Source organism: Nelumbo lutea, chromosome 5 (assembly GCF_056320005.1).
Source record: "Nelumbo lutea isolate HS-2025 chromosome 5, American lotus-T2T, whole genome shotgun sequence".
NCBI classification, from domain to species: domain Eukaryota; kingdom Viridiplantae; phylum Streptophyta; class Magnoliopsida; order Proteales; family Nelumbonaceae; genus Nelumbo; species Nelumbo lutea.
This window is the reverse complement of record NC_142688.1, coordinates 26,158,527-26,175,000: the sequence shown is the minus strand read 5'-3', so window position 1 is coordinate 26,175,000 and position 16,474 is coordinate 26,158,527. Positions and strand designations below refer to the sequence as shown.

At 44.5% G+C, this 16,474-nt stretch overlaps 1 pseudogene; it reads left to right on the top strand.

Moving 5' to 3' along the window:
* Positions 1-14,856, top strand: part of LOC148851176 (cytochrome P450 71A1-like) — a 20,600-nt pseudogene extending 5,744 nt beyond the window's left edge.
* The last annotated feature ends 1,618 nt before the right edge of the window (positions 14,857-16,474 follow it).

Here is a 16,474-nt window from a genome sequence, read left to right as displayed (position 1 = left end):
ACTTAAAGCTTTGAAAATGACGTTTATTTCAGAAACGTGAGACCAACCATATATGTGATCTGTAAACAACAAAAGAAGTTAAGGTGTGGGACTGACCACCTCAGAATGAACGTTGAGAAACTTAAGATGTTTTGGAAGCTATTCTCGCTCACTACAATTACAAAAGTTCAAAAGCTTCAATGGATGAGGGAAAAATGGGGTTTCTAGGTAGGGTAGGGCGAGAAAGTTGCTGTGGCGAGTCAGCTAGGATTTTAAGAAGGCCAAAACATTTCTCGTTTGTCATTGTCAGGGGAGGTTTAAGTAATTTAACGATTAGGTTTCTTAAATTCTATATCATAATCATGTCCATTTTATAATTACACTAGTTATATATATATTTTCCTTTGCAATCATATTAATTATAGATAGCTCATATTGATTCCTTTCCTTTCCTTTACCGCAAAAAATATTGACCCAATTTTTATAATTACACTACTTAGTGTGTGTTTTTTGATGGAGACTAAAACAAATGTGGAGAGATCAAACATAATTGCTAAATCTTTCCATTTTGATGATTTTTTGCTTTTTGATTCAATAGGGTTTTCAGGAGGTTTATGGATTTTTTGGAACAAAAATTTATGTAATCTTCAAGTTATTTTCTCTAATGAAAGAATGATCCATGCTTTTGTGACTGAGATTGAATCCAATAAATCTTGCTTCTTTACCTTTGTTTATGCAATTCCAAGTAAATTTGAACAAAGATATGTTTGGGATTAGTCAAATTCAAATTCAAGATTTTAATTCATTTAGGAAAAGAGGATAAGAGAGGGAGTAGTGATGTTTGAATCAGTCAAATTCAAGATTTTACTAATGTTATTGATGATTGTAATCTTATGGATTTAGAGTTGAAAGGTCTTCAATTTACTTGGAAAAATAAGACCACATGGGAATGCTTAGATTGGGCTCTTGTTAATGAGGCTTGGAGGGAGATGTTTCCTAATGCTTGCCTCACCAGTCACCAATCTCCCATTCTTAGCTTCTGATCACACCCCCTCTTACTTAATACGGATTCCATGTCTACTTGTAGACCAAAACCATTTTTGAATCCGTGTGGTGTTTAGATCCAGATTTAGAGACAACTACCAAAATGACTAGAGCTATGCAATTTGTAAGGAAGAGAAATAATTTAGTTCATGTCCTTAGAGAGTGGAATAGGGATAAATTTGGAAATATATTCAAAAGGAAAGCAGATATTATGAAGAAACTGGAGCAAGTGCAACAAAAACAAGTTGGTGTTAGTGAATAATATTCTCAAAATAGAAGAGGCATACTGGGCCGAAAAATCTAGAATTGATTAGATGAAGCTAGGGGACAAAAACAACATTCTTTTTTCATACAATGGCTACCATAAGAAGGGATAGAAATAGGATGGTGTATATTAAAGATGATGAAGGAAATGTGGTTAATGATCAAAATGAAATTTCTGATTTTTCTTTTGCAATAAATTTGATAAAAGATTTCATTCCGAGGGTACTAGAAATATTGATGAAGTCATTAGTGGTATCAAGTCCACTAAAAGTGATGACTAGAATAATGAGATAAGTAGAGATATTATTGATGAGGAGATTTTTATTGCCCTTAGTTCTATGAAAGATCTTAAAGCGTTGGGCCAGCTAGTCTTAATGCTTTATTTTTCAAAAAATATTGGATGATAGTTAAGGACTCAGTTTGCAAAGTGGTGAAATCTTTCTTTTATTCAGGAAAGTTATGTAAGATTTTTAATAAAACCTTCATTTCTCTTATTTTGGAAAAGATAAACCTTGAGTATGTGGACAACTTTAGACCTATAAGTTAGTGTAATGTCATCTATAAGATCATTTCAAAAATTATGGTCAATAGAAACAAACATTTGCTGGACAAAATTATTTTTCCTTTTTAGAGTGCTTTTGTGTCTAATAGGCAAATTAATGATAACATTCTAATTGCACATGAGATGATTCATTTCATGATGAAGAAGTAGGGTAGAGTGGGGGTAATGACTTGTAAGATTGATATGGAAAAAGTTTATGACAGGTTGGAGTGGGAATTTATTGAGAAAGTGTTGAGAAAATTTGGTTTTCATGATAGATGGGTGTGTTGGGTTATGGAATGTATTAAATCTGTGTATTACTAAACCATCTAGAGAAATCTGCCATCTAGAGGTATAAGGCATGGGGATCCTTTCTCCCCCTATATTTTTGTTCTATGTGTTGAAGCCCTTGCTAGGCAGATAGAATAGGAGTCAGAATCTTTGGGAAACCTGATTGGCTACAAAATTGCGAGGAAATCTTCAAAGTTCTTTTATTGCAATTTGCTAATGACTTAGATTTTTGTGGAAGCCACTATCTCTGCGGGTCTTAAAATCAAAGATTATTATGCTAAGACCTCGGGGCAAAGCCCTAATTTTACCAAATGGCTTTTCTAAAAACATGCCCATGAGATTTAGGAAGATTTTAGCCGAAATCATGAAAATTCCTCTAGAAGTAAATTCTAAATATTAATTAGGGGTGTCATCATAAATGAGAGGGTAACAAAAGATACTTTTCATGAAGTCTGTGAGAAAATTGTTGGCAAATTGGCTAATTGGAAGAAAAATAATCTTTTATGGCAGGAAGAATAACTTTCCTCAATTCTACTATTAACATGACCCCTCAATTTATTATGAGATTCTTTCAAATCCCAAAAAAGGTGATTGAAGAGATTGATAGATGTCAAAAGAACTTTATTTGGACCAATTCCGAGGGTAGGAAGCTGATTCATATATTGAATTGGAAGAGAGCTTGCATTCCTAAAGATAAGTGGGGTTTAGGGCTCAACAATCTTATATGGGTAAATGAAACTAACATTGCAAAATTAGGATGGAAAATTCTGACTAAAGAAGATAACCTCTGGGTTAAAATTGTGAAAAGTAAATATCTAAGAAAAAACAATCTTTTGAATGCTAAGATCAAAAAATGAATCTCATGGGTTTGGATAGGTATCCTGAGGCCTAGAGAACTCCTCGTCAATGGTTTGGGATGGTAAATTGGCAATGGCAAATTAGTGAACTCTAGAGAGATAGATGGTCTGGTGATAAGGCCATTGCTGATTTGATTCCCCAAGAAAATATGGTCATTGAAGAGCTCTTAGTTAGTGATGTGATTGACCAAGAAAGGAAAGTATGGAGCACGGAGAAAATCTGTAAACTTGTGCCAAACAATGTTTGGATGAAGATCGAAGCTACATTTCATCCCATTTGACCTAAGAGAAGATAAGTTGGTTTGGTGGGTTAATACTGATGGAAAATTTTCCACCAAGTTTGCATACAGGTTGAAGTGAAATCATATGTTAAATCCTGTGAATGGTTTTAACTGGAACAAGATTGTATGGAACCTCAAGTGCCCTCCAAAAATGCAAGTTTTTATGTTCATTTTATTGAATAATAAACTCCCCTCTAAGTCTCTTCTTAGTCGTAGGGGAGTCAATATTGATGGAGGTAGTGATTTTATGGAGAAGATGTGTTAACCATCACAATTAACTCTTGATTAAAAAAGCTGCAATGGAAAGATTCAGATTCTAACCCCATAGTATCTTGGAAACCCTTTGGATTCCAATTATAAAACCATGAAGTTTAAATTCTAGGTGGATTAGGTGGCTTCCTTCGGCTGTGGGCACTATTAAAATCAAGTTGACGGGTCCTCTTAGGGTAATCGGGGGAGAGTGCTGGAGGTGGTATTTTCAGAGATCATGAGAATTCCTTTCTTTTTGGATTCTCTGTTACTTTGGTGTAGCTTCAAATATGAAGGCCGAGCTATTAGCCATTTGGAAAGCTATCTCTTGTGCCAAGGATCACAGCTTGAGATCTCTTTGGATTGAAAGTGACTAAAAAAAGGCTGTAGAAATTCTAAACAAGAGTTGTTCCTGTCCTTGGTAGGTCCTAGGCATTGTTGATCAAATTACTAAGGCCTTTGAAGATTTTGAAATCACTGTCACCTATATTCTCAAAGAAGGAAATATAGTGGTTGACTGACTTGCCAACTTTGGTTGTGATGAGAGAAAGGAGGAAGTGTTGTTCTATTTGAAGTAAGTGCTGCCCAGACAGGTTAGATGGGCATTATTTGATAACCTACTTATGCTACCTAGGCTTCGACTTGGTTATTTTCTTAAAAAAAGTTAACCATATTTTCATAAACTGCCTTGTTGCAAAGAGCTGTTGCTTGAGTATTCATCCAACTATTCAAGACTTGAACAATCATGATATGGCCTTTAGAAATTACCAAGAATTGTAGTTTTATTAGGCGTGGAACCCCTTGAGATGGGAGCTATTAAAATTAAGGGTAAATTACAAAGACCCCCTTGCACTATGGGGTCAGTGATAAAGTTCCTCTTGTACTTTTTTTTTTTGACAAAGGTCCCTTGAACTTTATCCGTTAGACAAAGACCCCTTCCGTTAACGTTTAACTTTAAAAAAGTTTTCATCCAACTGTGTAAAGTGTTTTAAATGTCCAAACCACCCTTTTTATACTGTTCATTGTCTTCCCCAATGAACCTCAAAACTAACCTTGAGCACTCTCACACCATTCTATACCCAACCATCGCCGGTCAGTAGTGGCAAGGGCAAGACATTTCCCGCCATTTTGACTGATGCTTGGGAGTTGGGAGGAGATCAGATAGTATGAGAGTGCTCTTTAGTTGGGACAAGCACTCTCATCGGATGGACCTTTACCATCCGATGTGTTGGTTCTGAGAACTCTCCAAGTCCAATGTTGTTTGGTATCCTTTGGGAAGTATACGTGCGCCTCCCCTGTTAGTGGAGTTTTGCTGCAGTCCCAAGGCTCTTCTTCTTCGAGTTCATTCTCTGGTGGGTTTTCCTCACCTGACGACGGATCACCAACTGCTCCTCCACTGGAGGAGATTAAATCCCAGGTAGCACCCAGGAATACCCATTATTCAAATGTATCATGGCCGGACTCCAAATTCTTGGATTCCCCTACGACGAAGAAAGCCGATGAGAACTTGATGGACGAATTGAGTCTGTCTGGGGACTTTCACCTCCTTGGGGACCTGGTTTACAGCCTCCTTACTGGCAACTTCCTTGGGATGAATTGGCCATTCCTTAATGACAGCGGAAAGACTCAGGTCTCTGATCCGCTACTTTCGCCTCCCTGGGGACCTGGTTTACAGCCTCCCTACTAGCAACATCCCCTGGGAGCGTGGTCCCAATGATATAGTGATCTTTCAAGAACAGCTCGAGGCTGGTTTGCGTCTCCCCTTGCACCCCTTGATAGTGGAGGTGCTAAATCATTTTATTGTCACTATTGACCAGCTTCATCCCAACGCTATTCGGAACATGGTTGGGACTATATCCCTGTGTCACGAGTATTGTTTTCCTTTGGACCTTGATATTTTTGCCTCTATCCTTTGTATAAAGAATGCTGCTCTTGGGGCTCCTCCGGAGAGGCACTTTTATTACCTCTCCCCCGTTGCGGCTATAAGCTCTTATATGAGTTGCCGAGTAAGATTCCCGCCTGGAAGCGGGACTACTTTGTGGTTCGTAACCCCGAGGGGTGGCCCTTTCCCACTGCTTGGGGCGCTATTCAGGACCCAGGGGTCGAGCTAGACCCTGAGACTCGAAAAACAATGCTGTCCTGGGCGTCAGTAGGCTTCCATTGCTCGGACTACTTTGCCGAGGAGAAGCTCATGCAGGTAGGCTTGAGCCCGGGTAGGTCGGTTTTTTAGGTCACATAGTGCCTTATGACTATTGTGTACACATGCATTTTGTTTATTGTTGGACTAATGTCATGTGGTCTTGTGGCAACCATCATGTCTAGTGCCGATTCGCGCCGCCTTCTCTCGGGCAGCCAGAGACGCCAGGTGAAGAGAACGCGCCCTGACCGAACCCCGCCTTCGGGAAGCACTAAGTTCAGGCCTGTCGAGTTGGTTCTGCCCTCTCCTTCGCCCAATGTTCTGATGCCCCCTCCTGAGGGGACTAGTGAGACTAACCCTGGGGGAAGCAAGCTCCCTCAGCCGAGGGAGGTATGCGTCCTTACCCCCGATTCCCAATGGGAAACTGGGAAGGGGTAAATGATTATCTAGTAGCTCGCCAGAGGAGTCGGAAGGCAATCAACAATGATGAAATCGCTCAGTGGGGAAACATGGAGCTCGGGGATCTCTCTGCATTCGCCTCTGCTCACTGCATGGTGGTAAGTGACATTTTTCCCTCTTCCTCTCTTGTTTTGCCCTTTTCTGTTGTCTTTTGATCTTTCTTTTTCGTCGACAGGTAAATTCTGTCATCCATTCCATGGCTCTCCAGACGCGCATCCATCGTGTCTACGCCCTCGACCAGCGTGCTTCCAACCATAAGCTCCAGGTCAAGCTCGACCGTATCCGGGGCGAGCTCCATCACACTGACAAGGGGAGCGAGTCTCAGGAGCTGCTCGTCCATGACCAGGAGGCTCAAATCGATCGGCTTACTGAGGAGAGCACACGCTATAGGGAGGAATCGTCGAGGATAGCGGGGGAGAGGGAGCTTCTCAGGCAGCAGGTGCGGGACTTGGAGTCCACTCTTCTGAATCGGACCCGAAACTTTGATCAGATGGTGGAGGCTAAGCGAGAGAAAGCGGTCTGGGATTTTAAAGACTCCCAGGAATTTCATGACCTCCAGGCGGAGTATGGTTCGGGTTCATACCGCTCAGGATTTAAGCTCTGCCGGTGGCTGGCTCAGAAGAAGTTCTTCGGGCTCAACCTTGACGACATTACTATGAAGGGTTTGTCTCCTGAGACAGCGGACCAAGCAGATGAAGAGGAGCCTAATTCTCCAGAGGATGAGGAGGTAGATCCTTGAGGTGGCGTTTCTCTGGGCTTCTGTGGCTTCCGGGTGCCATAAACCCAGTCTTTCACAAGTTTTCGATTAGGGAGTTGTGCCCTATGATGATCAAACCTTTCCTGAGCTGTTTAGCTCGGTTACTGCACTGGTTATTTTTTTTATTGTTTTTTTTTGTCAATGAAATTTTCTTCCTTCTTCTGAGTATGATGAACTCCCTTTGTTTTTAATAAAGCAATCTCATCATTTGATCCGTTAAAGTTACATACTCGAAGTGGGGCTCTTCGGTAGGCGTTATCCCGATTTGTCGCGTTTAAGGCCCCTATGGTATACCGCAGAGTGATTACAACGTATGTTTGAGCTAAGCATTGGTTGGCTATTCAGTTCGACCAACGTATCGGGATAAGCTATGCTTCGCAGGGTTTAAACTAAACCCGAGTTGCTTACGCTTTTGATATTTCATACCTTACCTTCGCCACTGAAGTGTCTTTCTTCACGCCGAGGTCTTTGTTAGCTCGGTGTTTTGGCCCTTGGGCTAAAGGAGTGGCTCGTGGCCCACTCACGGAGTTTGCCCATGCCATAGAGGCGGCTGGGTCCTATTGTGCCGAGGACATATTAGCCCGGTATTCTAGCCCATAGGCTTTGGGAGGGACCCGTAGTCCGCTCCTGGATTTCTCCCAGGCCGAAGTGGCAGCTGAGGTCATGTTAGCTCGGTCCTCTGGCCCTCAGGTTGACAATATTCCATTCTCGAGGTACTTGTTTCCCTTCGAGCGTCTCGAGCTCATATGTTCCTTCCCCGAGCACTCGTTTCACTCGGTAAGGACCTTCCTAGTTGGACCCGAGCTTGCTAGCACCAGGCTCAGGCACCATAACTTTACGAAGGGTCAGGTCGCCAACATGCAGGTTTGGTCTCTTGACCCTAGCGTTATAGTACCGAGCTACTCTCTGCTGGTAGGCTGTGGTCCTAATGTACGCAAGGTCCCTTACTTCGTCGAGAAGGTCGAGGATGGTACGTAGCTCATCTTCGTTTGTTTGATCATTGTATGCTTCTAGGTGCAACGTAGATACTTCAATCTCTGCGGGAATCACTGCTTCGGTGCCGTAGGTGAGATTGAAGGGTGTTTCTCCCGTGGCGGTCTTCTCCGTGGTTCGGTTGGCCCATAGGACACTGGGTAGTTCATCTGCCCACAATCCTTTATCTCGGTCCAGCCGTGCCTTTAGTCTGCGGAGGATGGCTGTTCGTGACTTCTGCCTGACCGTTTGTTTGAGGGTGCGCGACCGAAGTAAAGTTCTGTTAGATCCCCATGTCTCGGCACCAGTCTTGAAATTTGATGTCCCTGAACTGTTTGCCATTGTCAGAAATCAATACCCAAGGTCGTCCGAAGCGGCATATGATGTTCTTCCAAAAGAAGTTTTGAACATTTCAGGTTGTGATCGCCACGAGAGGCTTGGCTTCTACCCACTTGGTAAAATAGTCCACCGCCACTACTAAGAACTTTCTTCCATCCGTTGCTGGTGGGAATGGCCCGAGTAGATCGATGCCCCACTGCGCAAAGGGCCATGGGCTAGTGAGATACTTGAGATCGGCAGCGGGTTGGTGGTAAATATTGGCATGTCTATGACATTTGTCACATTTTCTAACGAGTTCAATGGCGCCTGCCTTCATTGTTGGCCAATAATACCCTTGCCGAAGCGCTTTCTGGGCAAGGGCCCTACCCCCCAAGTGTCTGCTGCACAGACCCTCATGAGTGTCACAGAGTACGAGCTCGGCTTTGGTAGGTCGCAAGCAACGCAGGTAGGGGAGCGTGTAGGATCTCCTGTATAGCTGCTCATCTATCATAACGTATTTAGTTGCCTGGCGTTGCACCCTTCTGGCTGCACTGCAATCTATAGGGAAGGTCCCATGTAACAAGAAGCTCATGAGTGGGTCAATCCAGCTTGGCTTTGCTCGAACGACGAGAGCGACCTCCTTTGCCCCCCCGAGAATGCTAGGCTGAGACAGGTCCTCTATGTACACGGTTTTCATGGTGATGTCGCTAGTGCTGGCTAACTTGGATAGGGCATTGGCCTCGACGTTCTTCGACCTAGGGATCCGTCTGATGAAGTGTGACTGGAAGTTGAGCAGGGCCTCTCTAACTTTGGCTAAGTAGGCGACCATGGTCGGCTCGCGAGCTTCATATTCGCCTGTGACCTGGTTGACCACGAGATGGGAGTCGCTACAGATAACGATGTGCTTGGCCTTTACTTCTCTGGCTAAGGCTAGTCCAGCTATCAACGTTTCGTATTTTGCTTCATTGTTAGATGCCTCAAACTCGAAGCGTAGTGCGTACTCCAGTTTCATGCCGCTTGGGCCATGCAGAACTATTCTGGCATTGAGCCATCTACGTGAAGGATCCAGGGCTCCTCATCCCAGCTCGCGGTTGGTTGAGCTAGGAGAGGTGCCACACTGGCTTCTACTTCATGGGGTTCAAACTCGACCGATCCGGGAGCTTCGGGCTCATCCGAGGTGGGAGCCTCGCGCTCAACCGAACTGGGAACTTCGGAGCTGAATGTGCATTCGACTATGAAATCTGCTAAGGCTTGGGCCTTAATGGTAGTTCGTGGCTTGTACTGGAGGCCATACTCACTGAGCTCAATGGCCCACTTTGTCAACTGATCGGAGACCTCGGGCTTAAGCATTATTTGCCTCAGAGGTTTGTTGGTAAGGACGATAACAGAATGAGCTTGGAAGTACGAGCAGAGCTTCCGAGCTGCAATTATCAATGCGTATGCTAGCATTTCCATCTCCGGGTATCTCGTTTCTGCTCTCTACAATACTTTACTAACATAATAGATGGGTCGTTGGACCCGATCTACTTCCTTAATTAGTACTGAACTGACCACCTCGTCGCTTGCCGAGAGGTAGAGTTCTAAAACATCGCCCTCGTCGGGCCAGGTTAAGGTCGGCACACTAGTAAGGTATTCTTTGAGCTCGTCGAACACGAGCTGGCAATCTTGGGTCCACTCAAACCCTTTGCTCTTTATTGCCTTAAAGAACGATAGATAGCGGCCCGCCGATTTAGACATGAAACGGCTTAGGGCGGCTATGTGGCCATTCAACCTCTAAACTTCCTTTAGCTTTCGGGGTGGTTTCATGTCCAAGATGGCCTTAACCTTATCCGAGTTGGCTTCAATGCCGCACCGGCTGACGATGTATCCTAGGAACTTATTCGAGGTTACATCGAACACACACTTGTTTGGATTCAATCTCATATTAAACTTATGCAAAATTTCAAAAACAGAACGCAAGTCTTGTATTAATTCATGTGAGAATTGAGTTTTGATGACCATGTCGTCCACATAGCATTCTAATTTTTTGCCGATTAACGGCACAAATAATTTATTTACAAGCCTCTGAAAGGTTGCCCTTGCGTTTTTCAACCCCAAGGGCATAACCTTGTAACAGTATAGGCCGAACTCCATGATGAAGGCAGTCTTTTCTTTGTCTGCCAGGTCCATCTTGATCTGGTTATAGCCCAAATAGGCATCCAAGAAACTTAGCAACTCATGCCCTGAGGTCACATCCACCAGACGATCGAATTGGGGGAGTTGGAAGTAGTCTTTCAGGCAAGCCTGGTTCAGGTCGGTGTAGTCGACGCACATGAGCCACTTTCTGTTGGCCTTCTTTACTAGGACGGGGTTGGCTACCCAGCTCGGGTATTGGACTTCCCTTATGAAGTCCACTGCGAGGAGCTTCTCGACTTCCTCGTCGACCGCTTTCCACCGTTTTGGGGCTAGGTTGCGTTTCTTCTGTCTAACGGGCCTAACTACAAGATCAGTGTTCAACTTATGAGTTATGAGTCCGGGGTCTATACCGGGCATTTCTGCCATGGACCATGCAAAAATATCTAAATTTTGAAGTAAAAAACTTGTTAGTTCGGATCATAGGGGCTCCTGGACGGAAGAGACGATCTGGAGCGTCTGAGCTAGGTCTGCTGTCGAGGTCGGGACCATGACTGTTTCTTCCGTGGATGTGGCTATTTCTTCGCCTTGCTCCGTGGGTCACTCTAGTTCAAGGTCATCGGCTACCTTGGTTTTCCCCTTTAGGGGGGCAACGTAGCACTTGTGGGACTCAAGCTGGTCGCCCCGCGCTACTCCCACCCTGAAGTCTATTGGGAATTTCATAGCCAAATGGTAAGTGGAGACCACCACCGCCCATAGGACATGGGTGATCGGTTGACCTACTATGGCATTGTAGGGCGAGGGGGTCGCTACCACCAGGAAGTTGTGCTCGAATCTGACCACACAAGGCCTCGTGCTGACCTCTACAGGTACTGTTATTTTCCCAAGGGGCCGGACTTCTTCTCCGCTGAAGCCTACCAAAGGAGTGTCTGCGGGCTTCGGGTCGCTTCTCTGCAACTTGAGCTAGTCAAACGCAGCTTTGAAAAGTATGTCGGCCAAGCTGCCTGAGTCGACGAGTACGCGCCTAACCTCAAAGTCGTTGATTCTCAGCTTTATCACGAGTGCGTCGTCATGGGGGTAATGGACCTCCCGCGCATCATCTTCTGTGAAGAAAATCGACTCTTTTGTTCTTGGCCGCTTTGGGGGGTTCTGCTCCTCCCGGGTGACCTCACGAACTGACGCCCGAGCTACCGCTGAAGTGCAACCCACAACGATTGAACCTCCCACTATCACGTGGATGGTCCCCCGAACTGGCCTCTCCTCTGGAGGCTGCCTCTGCGATTGTTCGGCCGGCCTGCTGTTGGACTCGGGAGCGTCTTTACCATGCTCCCCTTGCCGACCTGTTCTATTACTATTATTATTATTATTTTGTACAAAGCTTCTCAAATATCCACGGCGGATGAGCTTCTCTATCTCGTTGCGTAGGTTTTTACAACTCTCGGTACTGTGATCGTGGTGTTTGTGAAAGCTACAAGGTTCTCAGAATTTCGGCCCGCTTTGCGTTCAGTGGAGTGTAATAAGCTTGGTCCGGAGCAAGAGCTCAGAACAACTGACCCGGCTTTGCACCCCGAGCTGTTTCTTTTTTTCTTCGGGTGTCCTCTTGGCTTGAAGGTTCTCCTTCTCTCTTTCTTTTTTCGGGTAAGCCCTCACCCTTCTGGTTAATCTCCTCTTCGGTGGCTATGAACTTATCCGCAAGTTTCAGAAACTTGGTTATGGTCGCGGGTTGGTTGACGACCATGTGCCACTTGAACTCTTTGTGCTTCACGCCCTTCTTGGCTGCTACAAGGCGTACGGCGGGATCCAAGCACGGTATCTACATACAAGCATCGTTGAACCACTTGATATAGCTCCTGATGGACTCTCCCTCCCTTTGTGCTACATTGAAGATGCTTTATTCAGTTCGCAAGCACCGCTTGCTGGTGACAAAGTGGGATGTGAAGGCTTGTGCAAACTACGCCCAACTTCTTATCGATTCGCGTGCCAAGTTTCGGTACCATGTGCGGGCTACTCCCCTGAACGTAGTGGAGAAGGCCATGCACATGCACGACTCACTAGCTCGCACTAGGTGCATCTGTGACTGAAAGACATCTACATGATCACTAGGGTCTAACGACCAATCATACTTGTCAAGAGGAGGGAGCTTGAAATCCTTAGGCATCGGGACCGCTAGGAGTTCGGAAGACAGGGGGGATGGAACTGAGAGGAGGGGAGCTTTGGCTTCGGCCGAGCCTACCACTTGTTTGCCCATGAGCTCGGGCAAATCGCGGGTGACAATTCGGCGAGCTCGGCATCGATGCCTTTGCTTTCTGACGGGCTCGACATTCGTGCTGCTCACCTCCGCGCTATCCAGAATGGTTTGCGTCGGGGGTAGCCTGGTTTGCTGGTGATGGCTACAGATAGAAGGGGCCTGCTTGGAGTCTGTTTCCAGGATCTCGAATCGGTTCTCAAGAATCGGGGTTCCAAACTTCGACTACCGAGGCTACGTTGACCTACCGATTTGGGGTCCTCCCGACCTGTCCGCCCGCGGTGAGATCGGGGTAGCCGGTCTCTCCCATCTGTCGTGGGGGGAGGCTTGGTTTTTTGGGAGATTTCGGGGGGCCTTTCCTCGGCTAGAGTGTTCGCTCTGGCGGCGAAACTTGGCTTGCTGCGAAGCCAGGTGCTGAGGCTGGAGTTGAGGCTGTTGAAGCTGAGGTTGGGGCAGCTGGGGGAACTGCTGCTGATACTAGTACTGGGAGACCTGGTGCAGCACATGCTGTTGATAGAGCTGAAGTTGTTGGAACTGTTGCATTTGGGCTTGCATGGCTCTCATGCACTGCATCAGGTCTTCCAGCTGGTTCGGTCTGGCCACTGGGGGCACGACCGAAGGTTCGGTGAACGTCATTCCAACTGTAGTAGGGAGTGGGGCGATGACAGGTGCCATTGTGAGAGACACGTTCAACCTAGGGATTCTGTCCGCTGAGAGGGGGATGGTGAACTGTCCGATACAAACAGTAGGAAGCTGGGGATTCCGTCCGCTGAGAGGGGGATGGTGAACTGTTCGATACAGACAATAGGAAGCTGGGGTTGTTCCCTAGAGTTATCCATTTCTGTGCTTCGCCCGATGTTGCTAGAGGAAGCCATGAATGTTGGATTGTTTCAAGGAAGAAGAAGGAACTGAAAGAGTTTAGAGAGAAAGGCCTTTTGAAGCGTTTACCACAGACGACGCCAAATGATGTAGCGCGATCCGGGCACTCCTAGCTGACTGTTGACTGGCTCCTTGTTGGCAACGAACGGCACCTGAGAAGATGAAAGGAAAGATTCCCAAGGATTTACCCGGTGGGAATACTCTGATGCTTAAGTTAGTACTGTGTATGGGAAGTAAAGGGAAAAACGAAGGCTAAGAGTGGAGGTCGCGCTTTTTTCCTATACTCGAGAGATTGAAGGTCTCAAGAAGAAATTTCTCCTCTGCCCTGAGGGCTTTTATAGGGGCGCTCTTTGTGAGATCGGGCATAACCGCCACTGGGCCCCCTGCCACAGCTGTTACTTGCCAGGGCTACGTAGGTGGCCGTTGTGACGTACTCCTTACTCAGGCGAGTGGCACGTCCCCAAAGTGACAGGCATGCCACCGCCTACTGAGAGACATGGGCGCAGACTGTCGAAAGGACAGGGATTGCGCTGTCAGTAAGGGATATGGCGCAGTTTGATTGGTACGCCTGTCAGATAGAAGCTTCCTGTGGCATGCTCGTGCGGCCCACTCCCGAGCTACTTTGCAGCGAGCTCGGAATACTCCAAGAGTACCCTTAGTAGAATTAGTCCTCGGGATGACCTGTTTGCTGGGGAGCTCGGGCGAGCTGGTTTTCTTAGCTTGCGAGCTAAAGTTGCCTCGGAATATCCCTTTGGGGGTTGCTCGGGGAACTCGGAGCTCGCATCGTGATGAGCTCCTCTTTTTGCGCGATATGACGTGGCGAGCTGCTTTATGAACCCGTTACTTAGCTGTACTGAGATGCAATGCTGAGCTATCGCTTATATCGGATCAGTATCCACATGTCGCCGTTTCATAGATCGGGTCAAATCATCCTTCATCAGTGATGAAGAAAATAGAAGATGAACTAAGAGGTCTTATAGGAAATAAAGGGTACGTAGATGAAGATGGTCTTAATCAATTTCATTACCTGAAATGTGTGGTAAAGGAGACACTGAGATTGCACCCTCCTGCTCCTTTGTTGGTTCCACACGAAACTAGAAACCATTGTAGAATTGATGGGTATGATATTTATCCCCAAACCCAGGTTATTGTGAATGATTGGGCAATTGGAATGGATCCCGAAATATGGAAGAACCCAGAAGAGTTTATACCAGAAAGGTTCATGGATGGAAACATTGATTTTACGGGTCAACATTTTGAGTTTATACCGTTCGGAGCTGGTAGAAGAATATGCCCTGGGATGCATCTCGGAGTTACTATTGTGGAGCTTACCCTTGCAAATCTTCTCTACTCATTTAACTGGGAACTTGCTGACGGGATGGAGAAGGAAGATATCGACATGGATGAACTACCGGGTATTTCAGTTCATAAGAAAAATCCTCTTCGCCTTTTGGCCATTAGTTATATATAACGAATTATATATGTGGTGGTGTCGTCCAAGTTGTAGAGGTGGCTGCCTGTAGTGTTGGTGGAAGTACGGATTTCCCCAAAATGTTTTATATGAAAATATAATATATGGGTATCCATGCATGATATAAAAGAGATCTATCATATGCTTTGTATTATATTGTAGCAATTATATGAGCATTGGATGTGCTTACTATTCACGTTTCGTTTGAAACTTTGAATGAATGTTAAACTTTTTTTCATTTAAGATTTTTCTCTTCTATGTTTGTTTACTTCTCATTTATCAGTATTATTTTCTTATGGTAATGAAGAGACGATGGTATTAAAATAGAAAGGAACGACATAAATGGGCTAGAGCCAAAGGCTGGCCCAAGCCCCGGGCAACATGGGAAGCTAGCTCATGGGCCATGCATTGTTAATTACATGGTACAACGGGGAGTATGGTTTTCTATGCTCCACCCCCAAGAGAAAAACAAAGAACCGTTTATTTGATAAAGTTGCCTCTTTATTTATTTATTTATTTATTTATTTGTACTATGTAATCGTCTGACTCTACGACTAGTCTTAGTCCTGTGAAACACCAAACCTTACCAACAAAGAGTGACAATCTAATTTTTTTTTTCAACCTTTCCTATTGCAGAATGCAACACTTCTTAGGTACAAAGTTAAGAAATAAAAGAGGGGAAAAAACTGTTGTGAAATGCAAACCATATTTGCTCGGGATGAAGCCTGCACACTCTCGTCACGGAATCTCTTGCGTTGTTTTAAAATTTAATGCCTCCTCCTATTCTTCTTTCTCACACATGCCAATATTAATTTTTGAAAGAAATCATTAAAAATGTAACAAGACAAAATTAAAACTCTCATGGGTCTTCATTATTCCTCATAAATTCCATATTTACTAGCTAACAACACTATTATTCTCTCACTCTCTCCCTCCTTAATAGTCAATATTTGTAACATCTTCCATCCTCATCTAATATATATAGGAAATAGAATTCAAATTCAACTACCCACATTTTCAGGAAATAGTAATTCCATTCATTCATGGGTAGGCACAGGTTGCTTACTTTTAGGAAATAGAATCAATAATTACCTTAATTCATTTACATAAGTAACAAATTGATAAGAGAAATACAAAATTATTCAATTATGAATAAAAATGATTAAATAATTCAAAACAATCAGCATATATGATTGCTAAAAATGAAATTCAGATATATCAGTTTGTGACCCCTATGCCTTTATCTTTTTGGGATCCCCACACTTAAACATTCCATAACTAAAACCTCCCATCTGAAGCCAATGAACATAAAAAATTAAAAAGTAATAAGTAACAAAAATTATGGACTTTTGTAATTTATATAGTGGGATGAACGGTTAAATTGGTTAAAGATTGATTTAAGGGCCCATAATTCAACAATGGATATGGAACTGAATAGAGTAGAATGTTGCAACAGGATTCATGTAGCCAATTCCATACAATTGAGACAAGGTTTAGTTTGAGTTGAACCAATTAATGATACTGTGCTGAGTGCAGGAGAATTGTACATATGTATTTTGTTTGGGACCCACTACCCTTGTGGTAAGTCATGAAGAATGTAGGTGGGGTTTTTTTTTAT